A 16,977-nucleotide genomic window follows, 5' to 3' on the forward strand; every position below is an offset into this window, starting at 1 on the left:
AACTTCAATGCTTAACTCAGAATTTTAAAGAGTACTAGAAGATATTTATCTAGTGGATTATGAACACATGCGGTCTGTTGTTGTGTGGTCTTGAGCTGCTGTTGCTATGTGAAGTCCAGCAACAAAATACAGGGTGATTCAAAGTGATGGACATACTTTCAGTCACCTATATTTCCTGAACTATATGTTGTGTTTCAATTCTATGAATTACATCTGGATGCTCTCCTCTGGATGCACAGATAACATCTAGACAGAAGCTAGATTCATCCCACACTTGATGACCAATGCCTTGTGTCACTGAGTTCACCACAGCTGTGTTACGCTTTCTTAGGTCATTCAAATTTGTGGGAAGAGCTGGTATGTAAAACATATCTTTCACAAATCGCCAAAAGAAAAAACCTCAGGGTGATGACTTCAGGAGAGCTTCATGGCCAGAGGTGAAGTGGTAAGTCTTAATTTCCCATATGACCTACCCACTGCTGAGGTAGAGATTCGTTCAGCAAACACTGAACATTCAGGTGCCAATTGGGTGAAAATCTCTCTTGTTGGAAAATTTTATCACCTGAATCTTCATTCATTTGAGGAACAAGCCAGTTTTGCAGCATTCTGAGATATGTTAGTCCAGTAACCCTATTGTCATAAAAAAAGAAAGGTCCATAAACCTTTGTCAACAATATGGTGCAAAACACATTAATTTTGGGGCTATCCTTCTCATGTTCCAGTGTTACATGGGAATTTTGTAGCCACAGTTTTGAATATTGTACCTGTTGACTTTTCCCTTTTGGTGAAATGTAGTTTCATCACTAACAATTATACGGTTCAGTACAAATTCATTGTCTTCTGTGTTTCTCCATGCTTTACTTTCTTTCTTGTGGGAAGAGCCTGTAGCAGTTGTAGATGTTATGGTTTGTACACTACCCAGTGCTCCAGTATACTCCAGACAGTTATTTGCAGTGGAACAAGCTTCCTACTTGCTCAATGGGTTGATTTCATTGGCCTACATTGAAAGCTCATTTGAAAGTGCTCCTCCAATACATGCAGTCAGACTGGGCTTTTACTTTCCTGCTGAGAGCCATTCTTTTCAAATAGTTTATTCCAACAATCAGTGCTCTTCCTCATTCGAGATGCAATGTTAAACTTACAGTGAAATGTATGTTGCACCACTGTCTCAGACTCGCTTTTACTGGTCTGATGAGTGCAAAAAATTTTATTGCATAGTATCCATTTTGCTTACAACTGATGCAGTATATCCTACATGCAGTGTGGTGCTGGAACACTCTAGTAGTAGTGTTCAAAACTTTGCAACATCCTCTTTCAAATATACTTGACAGAATTTATGTACAGTGTATAGCGCATGAAATAAAGCCAACTGAAACTGTGTCCATCTTATTAAATTGCCCTGTATTTTACCTGTTGAGATACTATTGCTATGTAAAAGTCAAGCAGTTAAATATTTTGCTCATATTTGCAACTGCTATGCAAATCAGGGGTAAAATACAGGGAGCGAAAGGCTATTTACAATTTGTATAGAAACCAGATGGCAGTTATAAGAGTCGAGGGGCATGAAAGAGAAGCAGGGGTTGGGAAGGGAGTAAGACAGGGTTGTAGCCTCTCCCCGATGCTATTCAATCTGTATATTGAGCAAGCAGTAAAGGAAACAAAAGTAAAATTCGGAGTAGGTATTAAAATCCATGGAGAAGAAATAAAAATGTTGAGGTTCGCCGATGACATTGTAATTCTGTCAGAGACAGCAAAGGACTTGGAAGAGCAGTTGAACGGAATGGATAGTGTCTTGAAGGGAGGATATAAGATGAACATCAACAAAAGCAAAACGAGGATAATGGAATGTAGTCGAATTAAGTCGGGTGATGTTGAGGGTATTAGATTAGGAAATGAGACACTTAAAGTAGTAAAGGAGTTTTGCTATTTGGGGAGCAAAATAACTGATGATGGTCGAAGTAGAGAGGATATAAAATGTAGACTGGCAATGGCAAGGAAAGCGTTTCTGAAGAAGAGAAATTTGTTAACATCGAGTATAGATTTAAGTGTCAGGAAGTCATTTCTGAAAGTATTTGTATGGAGTGTAGCCATGTATGGAAGCGAAACATGGACGGTAAATAGTTTGGACAAGAAGAGAATAGAAGCTTTCGAAATGTGGTTCTACAGAAGAATGCTGAAGATTAGATGGGTAGATCACATAACTAATGAGGAAGTATTGGATAGGATTGGGGAGAAGAGAAGTCTGTGGCACAACTTGACCAGAAGAAGGGATCGGTTGGTAGGACATGTTCTGAAGCATCAAGGGATCATCAATTTAGTATTGGAGGGCAGCGTGGAGGGTAAAAATCGTAGGGGGAGACCAAGAGATGAATACACTAAGCAGATTCAGAAAGATGTAGGTTGCAGTAGGTACTGGGAGATGAAGAAGCTTGCACAGGATAGAGTAGCATGGAGAGCTGCATTAAACCAGTCTCAGGACTAAAGACCACAACAACAACATGCAAATCAGTAACTATCAGCTGAGGTGCTCATATGTTGGAGACATAAGAAGGCCACTGAGTGATATTTGGCAACTGATGCCAACTGATATATGATCATAGGTCCCATTTTTTCTTTTTGATTAAAATATTTCATTGACATTTGTTAGCGACCAAGAATAATGTTGTCAACAGCACTAGAAAGAGATTCTCTACTTCTTTCACTGAACACATCTGTTTTTCTAGTATTTCCAAGCTACTTGTGCCAAATTTTTTCAGGCACTAAAATCACTGAAGCTTTTTCATGTCTGCAGCTATAGATCAGAGAAATGATATATAGCCACACCGCAGCACTGAGTATTGTGAACAACATCCACCAGGCAAATACTTCCTGGAATACATGAAAATTTTAGCTGGCACATTGAAGTGAAGTGGTTGATGTTGCTAAGCAAAATCAAGTATACGATTATTTACAATCAGAACAAAGAACAAAAGCAGCTGGAACACACTTGTGATAGTATTATTACTTATTCAAGTCAGAAAAAATAAAATATATGGTAATTTTTAAAAAATCAAGTAAAAGAAATAATTGCTGTGCTACACTACTATTGAATAAAATCTTGCAACTGCGATTGCACTTGGAGTTGCAAGCACAAGGTAGCAGGAAGGAGAGTAGTGTAGGTGTCAGATAATCCCTGATATAGGTACTCAAGCTGGCCACCTGTCAGTATATGGGTCCTCTCTCTTCAGTCCAGCAGTCACCAAGGTCCCGGTTGTGTAGCTGCAAGCTTTGCACACCAGACTCCAAACATTCGCTCCTAGAACCCTGACTTCAATAAAGTTACCTCAACAGACTGCTGCCTCTGTTCCCAAAAGACTGTTACCAGAATGAGTAGCCATTCCTCCAGTCAAAACAAACCATCATCTGTATTTAATCTCTTGTGTTGTAGCTCAAATTGTCAGAGATAATGGTGATTTTCTGGCTGATTCATAAACTTCAGTCTTCTAGAAATTTGTGGTGATCTACTGCCGCCCTCATCCTTTCTTAAAGCTTGTATTAGATGTAAGATCATATGTCTGTAAATTAATACACACCATCCCAACTGTTTGAACAGAACACATTCTAAGTTACGTCATCTTACTCAAAATAAACCGGAAGCACATATGAGCACTTCCACCTTTACAGAGCAAATAGTGAAGTGACGTGTATGTAATTGTGTTACATATTCACTGATAATACAACACTGAAACTTTTCTGTAACTGGCAATGATTATTTGGAATACAAAAAACTGTAATACATGGTCATCCTTCTCTTGTGCTGAGTTAGTGACATCCCATAGTAAGACGCGAGGCATTAGAATTCATGTGAGTGTTGCTAGTTTCCAGGAAGTGGCAGCAAGTGGATTCTTGTAGAAATGAAAGTTTTCTCTCCACCTTATTGGTTTTGCAATCTGTAAGTTGAGCAAGGGCCCCATTCTAAGAAGATTAAAACTTCTTTATGCTAGTGTCAGAATTTATCAGTAAATTGCTTTCCTAACACCAATTGCATTACGGTTGGAACCATATTTTCCACAGGGTAGGTTGGTCTGCTACAGTAGTTACACACATCAGGTAGGTTCTATCTGAGGTATTTGAACTGTAACATACAGGCTCCAACAATAAAACCTCCCTCATTTTAATAGGTTGGGAAAGAAAAACTAAATATGATAGAGAAAAACTTCTTCTATTTATCAAAAATACATACTTTGCCCTTTTGGGGTATTTGGCTTTAAAAATTATAACTGCTAAATGCTGTCTTCCATTGTTGACACTTTGATGAAGTCTATGTTGGAAGTTCTCGATACATCTTCATGTCGTTTCTCTCGGAATGGCTGCCACCTCTTTAAGTGCTTGCAGTGTTGTGGGTCAATGTTCATACATTAGAGCATTTAAGTGTCCCCAAAGAAAAACATGACAAGGCGATAAATTGAGCGATCTTGAGGGCCACACAATGTCTCCTTGCAAGCAGACAAGATGACCTGGAACCAACTTGCGCAACATTTCCATAGGACGTCGAGAAGTGTGGCATGTTGCTCCATCTTGCTGGAATCACACTTCTTGATTTATATCGTCTGCAATAAAATAGTTTAGCCTAGATTGGAGGATGGTCCCTAGCATGTGATGATAATGGTTTAAATTAACTGTTACTGTGTCTCCACTTTCTTTGAAAAAGTACGGTCCCCACACAAAACATTTAGCAACGGTGCACCAAACTGTCACAAGAGGGCTGTGTAGTGCTCGCTGATGAGTTTCATGAGGGTTTTCTACAGCCCGGTAGTGGAAACTCTGTTTGTTTACAGTTCCTGATAAGTGGAAATGGGCCTTTTCTGAAGAAACAAAGTGCCAGGTGGAATTTTTTGAAGCATATCCTCACACGCAGCTCTGCGAGATTTAAAATCACTTTCACTTAATTCCTGGGTAACCATCATTTTGAAGGTGTGCATATGAAGTTCTCTATGGAGAATTCTTCTTACAGTACTATCAGATAATCCCAGGGCAGCTGCACGTTTAAGTGCTGAACGCACTGGTGATTGTTGCACAGACACTCTCACACATGTCGCATTTTCCCACATTGTTGCAGTCCGAGTACAGCCAGTAAGTTTTCTTTTCAATGATGAACCTGTCTTTCTGAAGTTTGTCACTCACAGTTGAATAGTTTTTCTATCCAGGACACAATCATGTTGGCCAAGTTCAAATCATCTTGGAAAGGTTTGCTGAGTACTAATCACATGGCCACCATTATTAATAAATTCCTCCACAACAAATGCACGATGCTCACCAAGCCATGCCATAGTTCACGCTGAAGATGACATGTACACTGCTTTGAAAGAAAACACCTCTACCTCAGTATCCTCACTACGACTCGCCTACCACCTACGTCAAATGCAGGATGTTTTATTGCCAGGTCCTGTCAGAGCCAGGGTCCTAAAGAGTGAACCTTGTCAGAGGTTTATGGTACTCTGTCTACAAACAAAAACAACTCACGTGAGATGATGAACTGGAATTAACGAAACCAAGTTTGGCTCTGGGACAGCACACTAGCTGAATTTCAAGACTTGCAGCACTCTCCTTGATATAATAGCTTCCTACTATGCATAAAGCAACACTACTAAATGCATAATAGTGTTTGTTAAATAACATTTAGATAACAATAAACTTCTTTAAATAATCCATAATTGTGATGTGGTACAAGTAAAGAATTAAAGTAGTCTCTGCTTTTGTTAATGCTTTCTTTTCCCAAATGAAAAATTTCTTCAGGTTGCTTATCTCCTGAAAAATCCCTTTCAGAATTGTTCTCTGGATCTTCCACAATATGAATGGTTACCTTTGACTTTCTTGATTTTATAACGAGGGGAAAAAAAAATCTAACTTTGCTATTTTGTTCTCAGTCGCTTGGATGTGGATGTTGCTCAACAAGTACAAGTCCCCTACTTTGATGGAATTTGTTTTGACTTTGCTGTCTTCGTGCATCTTTTGTACTATTTCCTTTTTGTGTATCTGAATTTAAGTGGTGCATAATCTTCTCCCAGGTTGCATCAGGTGGCTGGGGCAAACTGCAATTTCTCCAGTCAGCATTATAACCTGAGTGCCATATGTTAATTTGGCAGGAGTGTATCCTGTGAATCATGGACCACCTGTTAATCATGTCTTCAAACTGTGAGATGAAATCTACACACCTAGAATGTTGTTCATTGCCATGTATTCTGACTAATTTCCCTACTGTTCAGAAACATTGTTCTACTGGGTTCCTGGCAGCATCACAGTAACTAATCATGTGTATTGTGATATTATATTCGTGCATTTCACAAATGCAGGAGCGGAAAGTGAATTGGTGACCACTGTATTACTCAACTCTTTTCTATCATGTCTCATACACGTGGCTAGGACTATAGTGGACATTGATCATGTTAATAAAATGGAATTCTGGAGAACACTCTCAAGTTCTCATGAATAAAATGAGTTGGAGAATATATTTCACTAGAGAATGTTATCAGCATAAGTAAAAGGATGGGGGAAGTTGCTCAACACACATAACATTCTCCAATTTCATATGTATAAAACTAAGGAAGTTTCTCACAATTGGAGAACATTCTTAGTTTTTGAAGTGAGCTCTGTAGCATACTTATAACTGAGTAAGTTCTGTTGTGGTTAAGTGTTATAGAGTGTATATAGCAAAAACTGGCAAAATTTGTGATGGTCAAAAGGCAAAAAAGATTTATGTAGCATGAACAAACACAGAAGAAATGAACTGTAGAATTTTATGTAGGTTTAACAGTGCAAAAATTATTTGGCTAGTGAATCGCTTTCTTCCAGAAAATCACACAAGAGGAGGAGGCACCCTTTCAAACAAATCTAAAATGAAAATATTTTTGCGCTGTTTACTGGTCCCAGGTTTTCAGACTAGTGTAAGGGAAGACTTAGGAATACACTAGACAATTCTGTCACTGCCACTTTCATATGCCCTTCAGCAAGTTACCAAAAAAGCACAATCATGGATCTGGCTTCCGTGAAACATAGGTGGACTAGAAGCAGCAAAAGTAGAGTGGCAATCAACATATCAGTTTCCATGTGTGGTGGGGGCCCTCAATTTCATCTGTGTACCAATAATAAAACCTGCTGCACATGGAGACGGATTTATTAATCGAAGGACTTTCCCAGTATAAATGTGCTGGCGACATGTGATTACAGTGAATTGTTGACAAATGTCAATGTTTCATGGTCTGTGTCTGCTCATGAGGCTAGGATGTGGAGAAACTCAGAGTATACCAGACATTATGAGAGGACTTGTGCAATGCTTTAGTTTTAGGAGCTGAAGGATAGGGCATTTCATCATGGTTAATGACACCATTATCCTGAAACATCTGATGAGAGGGCATACAACAGTCTTCAGTCTAAGGAAATGGTGATAATCAAATGGTGCTTTGGACAGCTGGAAAGGTGTTCCCCAGTTCTGCAAAACAAGATAAGGCTTGTGCAACTAAAAATCCATAGTGTAATCATAGACTGTTTTGCTTTGCACAACACAGCAAAACAAATAGGAGATGAGGATTTTGAGGCACTAGTGACCATGAAAATAATCTTCCAGTATTGGGAGAAGAGTAATCAACAAACATATATGTACACGGTACAAACGGAAGATGGGAAATTAATAATGTAATATGTCAAACATAATGTGTGGGAATTTGTTACTAACATCCTGTAAACAAACCTAATTCATGTATTTTTTGTAATGAAAATAATCTTTATCTCTTCAGACATAACGAAATGCTATTTTGATGGATAAAAACCAGTGCTCTGTTGCCACATAAGAAAATGCAATTTAGTATTTTTCTTCCTTCTCTCACACCAATTTTACTTTTATCAAAAATTGTTTCAAGGATGTGGTGGAGGTACTTGCCAGATACTACAGTAAATGAGTGCACAAATTTTTTAACTTTTAGCTTTTAAAACTAGAATGTGTTACAGAAATTTGTACTGAATCATTTATTTACGAGGATATGGAGGTAGGTAAATGTAGAATGTAAACAACCATTTAATCTAAAAAATAATTTTAATTAATAAAAAAATGTGCTGTACTGTTACATTGCAAAATTCAGTTTATTGGGTTTCTTTCTCTTTTCTTATGAATTTCTGCTGCTTCCTGTTCAGGGCATCTAACTGGTATAGTAATACTGGTCTCCACAGTTCAGCAATAGACAAATTCATAGTCTTTTATGTCTCCATGCTTAATCTCTATTGTTTTAGCAATCTTTGAGGCCCCAAAACAGGTGAGTATGAGGATAATGTTATTTCTGCAGCATCGTCTATTAACATTTGTATTTTTTGTAAAGTCTCTGAACTAGAGATGCTGGCAGAGGAGTAACCTCCAACTGCAGAAACTCCTAAAACAAATTAAAAAAACAATAACACTAATGTTTATGGTGACTCCTTTTTTTTATTTATTATTTTTTTTAATAGTGCGGTTTGTCCAGTTTTATGCATGCTACACTGTGCTAGTTTTATGGAACAGTGGTCTAATAACAGATACATTTTATCAAAAACTGTTTCATCTTTGCAGAATAAAATATTTTGTCAGTGTCAAAGCGTCTATCACATAATAAAAAATTGAGAGAAGATGACTTACTAGGAATTCTGTGGATCATAGGGTTGCAGTAATTCCCACATAAAGACTTCAGAAACATTTCTTCCCACTTTTTAACATGACCTTAATTTCCCCATCTTATTTATGTCAGTCTTACACTTTATGCATTACTCTATGTTCTGAAATTTTTCATTTTGCCTTCTCCCTCCTTGCAGCCAGAGTATGTGATTTGCCAATAAGTGCAGAAAAATCTTTTACAATATTCATTAAAGTTAATACTAAATCTTCCAAGTTGACACACACACACACACACACACACACACACACACACACACATTCAGATTTGCATGAATTAGATGTAGAATATAATTAAACTGAGAAGGTACTCAGCTTGACTGAAAGGATGGGGGAAGTTGCTCAGCATGAAGAACATTTCTCTGATTTCATATGAGTAAAACTAGAGAAGTTTCTCACAAGCACACATTCTCAATTTTTTGAAGTGAGCTCTGTAGCATTCTTTGAGCTGAGTAAGTTCTACTGAAGTTAAGTTTTGCCCAGTGTTTTTAGTGAAAATGGTAGATTTATAGCCTGAAGAAGTACTTAAGTGAGAAACTGTAGAAGTTTACACAAGTTTAACACTAAAACATATTATCTGACTGGTCAATCTCTTTTCTCCTGAAAATTATGAAAGAGGAGGAAACATCTTTCCAAAGGATCTAAAATGTGAACATTTTTGCACTATTTAGCAGTTTTCAGACGGGTGTAAGAGAAGACTTAGGAATGCAACATTCTGTGTATCTAATGCAGTTAACTGCTATGTAATGACCAGTCTTTCTACAAAGATAGATATGCGAGTCTGAACACACTTTCTAACACTTTCTTGTGTTCTTGTTACCTGAGGAGTTGCCTGTTTCGTATATTCTACTATATGATCTCTAGAGGAGAATCTCATTACATGCTCTTGTCAACTTGTGTGGAACATCTGTACTCCAAATTAATCTTCTTCTTGGCTATCAGGTAAGTCTGTTCAGCCTTATAACTAACTTGGAGAAAACTACCATATTGTGACTATCAGTCACTATACAACTTCATACTTTTGTATTAACCACACTTAGGCTCTTTCTACGTGCTGTCACTGTGTAAAACCTCTCTAGCATTATAGATATGGGTGTTCCCCTTTTTATGTTCACACACAAAAAATATAGTACAAGTTATTTCCCAATGGATTCACCTGACCAAGGTGAATCCTACCTGCATAAATCAGTATGGGTCATTCCTCCCATGGATTCACCTGACCAAGGCATAGGCCATTCCTCCTATGTGATTGACTGTCCTTTTCTTTTCCTACAACTATTTTACAATTTTGGGTACACCCCACCTTAACTTCATCAGTAACAACAGCTACTACCTCTTTTCTTTGTGAACATACCTGAATGTTCTAACTCCTATTAATTTTTCTGACTTTCTATGTTTCTTCATGGACTCTTCTCATCTACAACACGTAGTATGTCTAATATGTGACATCTCATCAGCTCTCCATAAAAGTCTCTCAGTCTGTTGTCATCATATGTGAAATACTCTCCAGTTCAATCCTACTGTTGTAGGTTATAACTTCAGTTACATGGACTGTAAAAAGAATGGAATCCTGCAATAGAAACTTTTGATATGGACAGAGGGAGGACAGATTTAAAAAAAAGTAACAAAGAGATATGTTTGTTAGGATCGAAGCAAATAAGAAGATAGATTGATTCCCTTACCACCTCCACCATGAGGACCCTAAAGGTACTTCACCAAGGTGCCAGAGGAAGAAGGTGTTTGGCATTTCCTACAGAATGGCTATGCCATGGTTTCACCAACACAGAAAATCTGAAAACTCACTCTAACAAATCCCTATGAAATGCAATAGAAAGGGAAGTATTTTTACTATGTCATTGTCAAACTTAAAGTTGTTTTATTCATCTGTCTGTAGAGGTGATAACTACACATGACTGACTTGAGCTAACAAAAAAAAAAAAAAAAATAATAATAATAATAATAATAATAAGGATTCACATATAAATCCAACCATAGTACTCTTCTTTATTCAGTTTAATCCTTAAATAATCATTTTCTTCCATTCATAATTTACGATCTATTATCTTAACGTGGCGGCTCAACAGTCACAAAACAATCACAAAATAAATAAACACACTCAGCTATTGTAGACATAGGAACCTAAGACACAGTTTTCATGTCAAGCTCAGTCCCATTTTGTTTCCTTACAAATATTTTTGTGGAAGGAGTGATAGTAGATGATATTACTTTATTAAAAGATTACAAAATAGTTGAAAAAGAAAGAAATTGTCTCTGGGAAAACTAAAAAGGGAAATACCAAATCAATTAACCTGGACAGCTACTGGTTGTCAGTCCACTGAATTCACAAATGATGTGAACTTTTCCGGGGCCTTGATTCTTTTCTGTGCCTTTGTATGCAGATTTTCCTGCACCCTCTCTTGCAAATTTTGTAAGCAAGTATCTGGTGATAATGTCCAGGTAAGCTTTTTCCACAAGAGTTCTCCTATGAATGTTTCATTCATAATCTGTACTGGAGCTAATCCTGTTGACATATGTGGTGCATTCATTTAGGATTACCTGAAGTCCTGGAAGGAGTTGTGCCCATGTGATATATTTCATAGAATGGTAATTCCTTAATAATGCATTCACATGGATTAGTTTGTGGATATTATATCTTTTATTGTCATCCACTGAGATTGCTCTGTCTGAGGTAGTTCTTTACATCTATTATACTTATCACTGAAATGATGATTTACCTTCACCCCTTGTTTTATTCTTAAAGCTTAATGTGTTATGTCATTGTTGGTATAGCTGAAACTCAAAAAATTTATTGCAAAAATCATTCCTGGACCTCCAGTTCATTTTACTTTACTAATACCTAGACGTGATTGTGATAATGCTTTAAGCACTATGTCCAGTAATCTCTTTATATAATTAATTTCTATATTGTATTTCTGTAAGAGTACATCCCAATGCTTGAGTCATTGATGTACTCGTAATAACTGACTTTCCATCAAAAATGACAGTGCTTGATGGTCTGTATAAATAATAAATAATCTATGAACCATATATAAGTATTTGAAATTATCAGATACACCATACAATCATGAACAGCCCTTTCTCTGTGACCATGTAATGCTTTTTGTGCTCCTGCTAGAGAGAGATATGGTCCTGTGTTCCCCGACTTAATTGTGAGAGTCTTTTTGTTGTTCCTATCTGCGACTCAGCATCTCCATTATATCATGAGTGGCAACTTTCCTTCTCATAATATTGTTACATTCCACCCTGGATTTTCCATTATTTAATATATAATAAGTTGTATGAATCACTCTTATTAAATACAGAGCAATGACAAGATTTAAATAATCTTCTATCTAAATATAAAGAATTATTTTCTGACAAACCACTGATCATTGTAGACTATGCATATAAATTTAGGATAAAGGATCCAAACCATTCTTTTGTAAAACATAAGCAATGCTTATAAGTTTAAGAACAGCAGTCCATGCAGAAATTAACAAAATGGTAGGTAACCAAGTTGTTGAGTGAACCCTGAGTGTATATAACAACCCATTACCTGTTGTGATAAAAGCTACAAGAGGGATATGCTTGGTGTTGGATGCTCATACATTAAATGAACATACTAAAATGGAAAGGGGCAGACCCATTTGTGTTGAAGAATTATTAGCCAGATCTGAATGGGCCATTTATTTCAGCTCAATGGATCTGAGACTGGTTACTGGCAAGACAAGTTACATAAGGGCTCCAAAAGAGATACTATGTTTCTATTTGATGAGAAATCTTACCAATTTTGATTGTCGCCTTCTAGATTAAACATTTCTGTGTCAGTTTTTATATGAGCACTTGATGAAGCATTAGGTAATGATGTGTTACAAGAACTGATTATCTATCTAGATAACATACTTGTAATATTGAAAGCTCCATAAGAACATTGTCATTTACTAATGAAAGTCATTAAAAAGTTGTATGAGAAGGGGGCGGCAATCAAGCTGTAGAAAGCCATATTTTGCAAGGGAGGAATAACAATTTCTAGGACATTTTGTTGGGGTGAATGGTATAAAAACAGACCCAGAGAGAATAAGAGTTATCAAGGAGTGTCCAAAACCTCACAATATAAAACACTTGTGTTCATTTTTAGGATTAGTGGGATTCTACTGTCGGAATGTTCAAGGGCAAGCCTTGTACAATTCATGGTTTCTAAATCTTTTAAGACAACTGTCTGTGTGGACATGAGATGAAGATAGAAATGAAATATTTTCAAATATTAAACAGGCACAAGTAGATGCACCCATTTTAAACATCCTGTTATGAACAAGCTATTTAAATTGGCAACAGATGTGTCAGAATATGGAGTCACTGCGGGGTTGTTTAAAGGGTATTGGCATCCACTCATGCAAACACAACTCACACACCTGACTGCAGCCTCAGGCAGCTAAAACAACACTGCTCAATGGTTTCAGTTTCGTGAGGCTGCAGTAGTGTGTGTGTGTGTGTGTGTGTGTGTGTGTGTGTGTGTTTGTGTGTGTGTGTGTGTGTGTGTGTGTGTGTGTGTGTGTGTGTGTGTGTGTCTTTTTGTTGTTCCTATCTGCAACACAGCATCTCCGCCATATGGTGAGTAGCAACTTTTAAATAGTATTATACTACTACTTCAATTAAAGTTACAGAATAGTGTTTTGGTATCAAAATTTGCAACTACTTTATAGTTTAGCAACCAATCTGTACCAAGTAACATTGGTAAATTTATGTCAAATCCTATTAAAAAATACCTGTTCTGCTATGGGTATAGGTATTCTTGTTTCATGCTTAACTGTCTTACCTGTAATTCCTACTATATACACCCCTGTAACAGGTGGTATTGGAATCATAGGTTTATTTTCCATAGTATGTACTAGTTGTTGTGAAATAAAATGTAAATATCTCCTGGATTTTGATAAATTTTTGCTATTACTATGTGTTTTATTTGTATATCATCCCAATGTCCTTCTTCCTCTTCTAGTAACCATTCCTTTGTGGGTATTTTATGAGTAAAGGAAAGTAACTTTTGTATGAACTGGCCTAATATCTGTTCATATCTTGGCCCCATTCCAAGATGCTCCCCTATTCCATAACTATTATAGGGTAATTAGTTGTAATTATGGCTTTCTCTGTTCCTGGTCGATTTACTGGTGCTATGTTGTCTTCCCTATTCACTACTGCCTTAGGCATGAATACCTGTGAGGCTATGTTACAGTTTTGTGAGCTTTCAGATACCCTTCTAGTTTAACTTAGCCTACATATTTGGCAAAGATATGTATTCTGTTTGCTAAGAAATTTGTTTGGGAATCACCTATTGTCTGAGTTATTATTTTCTCCATTATCATCTTGCATATGCTCATTTCTTACTGTACAAAAAATATCTAATCCCTCAACATAACATGGTAATCTTCATACCGATGTCTTGACAAAGTCTGATTCTATCAGATTATATAAATACTTAAAATGGGTCAAGTGCTATTCTATGTACTCTTATAACTTCCCCAAGGCTGCTGAAATAAGAGACAACTGTTTATTATCTATTCAAGACTTTTAATGAAAACTTTGGATCTCCTGCTCCCAACTTGAAACAAGTAACTTAAAGGAGGAGGAGGAGGAGATTAGTGTGTAACGTCCCGTCGACAACGAGGTCATTAGAGACGGAGCGCAGGCTCGGGTGAGGGAAGGATGGGGAAGGAAATCGGCCGTGCCCTTTCAAAGGAACCATCGCGGCATTTGCCTGACGCGATTTAGGGAAACCACAGAAAACCTAAATCAGGATGGCCGGAGACGGGATTGAACCGTCGTCCTCCCAAATGCGAGTCCAGTGTGCTAACCACTGCGCCACCTCGCTCGGTAAGTAACTTAAAACCAGCTGTAGTGTCTATTACATTTTCTGAATTTTCAGACAGAGGGAAGCCTCTAGGTTCACCAAATGTTGATTCAGGAACGTACAATACAGATGCAGGAACCACAGCCAGCCCCAGTAGTCATACACAGCCTCCAGTGCTGAGGAAATAAACAAAGGTAAAAGGTTGCAAATATTGGAAAGTGAAAGCAAAGAAGTTGTCAATGAAGGGACAAATTTTATGTGGTTTTTGGTATGTCCATTGAAAAGCAAAAGTAAAAAAGAAATTCCTGCGAGCTGTTGCTGATGCTGAGCAAGATACCTTACAGTAAAATGGATCTCATTTATCAGTAGTTGTTTCAGAAGAGATTACAATTGAAGTACATTTAGTAGAAACACAAGAACAAAACAAGAGTCTGACTTTGTCAACTTGTGTCTCCAATTTTAAATAACTAGAAACTAAATGGAAAACTACACTGAGTGTTTTATTTCTTAAATGTATTTATTTTATGGTAAGTAAAAGCCTGTCAGTACTTGTAATATCATCATGAACAGCATTCTAATAGGTAATATGAGGTGAAATAATTACAAGTAACATATCATACCTGTTGATAGACATTCTGGTGTACTCTCAAAATTCAAAGGGTGGTGTCAGTTATTCTTCATATAACCTACATATTTTGTTTTTACTAGCTTCACTCTTATTACTGGATGCACCCAACATTTTGGCAAGCGTTTCTTGTCTACACTTTATAAGGAAAGTTAAAAAACTAACAATCATTTGAAATTCCATGCTCATGTCAACTGTTTACCATTTACTGAATTGTTCACATGCGTGCAGAAATGATCGATTTGTGAGATATCTCAATGCTCGCTGTTGGTGGTGTAAAATCGGCCAATAGAAAAATCGTTCCTGTGGACCTGGCCTTGGTGGTCGGTTAGAGAGAGCCCCCCCCCCCCCATCTGTCATCCAGTTCCAAACAGTGTTTCCTCACTGTCCCTGTGTATCCTTTGAATTTTTAGGGTATTAGGCAGGTGCATTGTGTGCTTTCCAGTTGAAATATGGCACATAGCTTCATTTCATGAGACTACAATGCACGTGGTAAGTACTGCACGTGTGGTGTTTTTGAAATGGTTCATCATTACATAACACATTGTGCTGCACCGGAGATGCCTGTTTTGGATTCTGAAAAAGATATGTCCCATCTTTTCCTAATGAAATTTATGTTTTCAGGAGCCTTATAACTAGTGTAAACTCGTGAATTTTCATTATCTCACCTGTGTTACAGTTCTCAAGTAGAGATCCATGAGCTGATAACGTGCTTCAAATCCTCTTGCTGTGCTTAGAAATTTCTTTTTGATGGTCATATTTTAACACCAATATAGATATTCTCCATTCTTATCTCGTATAACTTCTTTGTCTGTTTTTACTTAATGGGACATTGTATACCCATGTTCTTTGCTGTAACTGCTATACAAATTTTTTATTCATTATTTATGTCTATTTACATTAATACAATTAAACTATGGATGTAACTTTGAAAGTAATGTTCTGTAAAAGAATGGAAATCTTAAAACTTTACTTGTTGTACTGGTTCATGCATAGGGAAGTAGGTGGAGGAAAGTCCCTCTCCACGGAACTGACTTGATAGGTACAAAAAGGTGGATTTGGCGGTCGAACTGCAAGATAGTCATGGCTAGCAGGCAAAGTATTCACATCTTGTATGCTGAATGAGGCAATAAGAACTTCAAGGTTATTTAATATAGCCTCAGATGTGTAAGTAGTTTAACTTATTATCCATGGCATACATTGGTCAGTTTTGTAGTACAAAACGCCAATGCTAAGAAGAGAATTTTCAGGGCTTGTTACATGGCAAGAGCTATGGGTATTTTTGCTATCCTTTTGAGTATCCACCGGAAATAGCCACGGCCACCACCTTCATCTTAAATTATAAGCTGAATATGGGTAATGGCACGGACCTGTTATTTGGTTTCTTATCCAAATAATAATGATATTTTGTTTAAAATTGGTGTCCAAGACCCATATTTAATCACTAGTCATTTACCAAGACAAGGTCCTTTGCCAACTGTTACAATGTTTTCAAGCATCCTATTTTATTGAACTGAAATAATTATTTTCCATATCAAAATTTAATAACTGTAGTGTAGTAGTAAATTTCATAATTATTCAGTGAGCCTTGGTTCTGAAGCACTTCAAATGTGTTTTGTTCTATAAAAGTTAATTGAAGTTTCACCAAAGGCCAATTGCAGGGGGATGATCTAAAGTGTTTTGCCAATTGTTGTTTCCATTGAAATCCAAGTAGAGTATTAAAGTTACACGAATAAAACTGGGATTATTCAGAATTGTCACTGGCTAGTAAAAGTGAAGGGCCAGTATTAGAAATAATTACTCTACAGTCTGCAATAGTGTTAATATAATATT

This window comes from Schistocerca cancellata, chromosome 6 (genome assembly GCF_023864275.1).
Source record: "Schistocerca cancellata isolate TAMUIC-IGC-003103 chromosome 6, iqSchCanc2.1, whole genome shotgun sequence".
NCBI classification, from domain to species: Eukaryota; Metazoa; Arthropoda; class Insecta; order Orthoptera; family Acrididae; genus Schistocerca; species Schistocerca cancellata.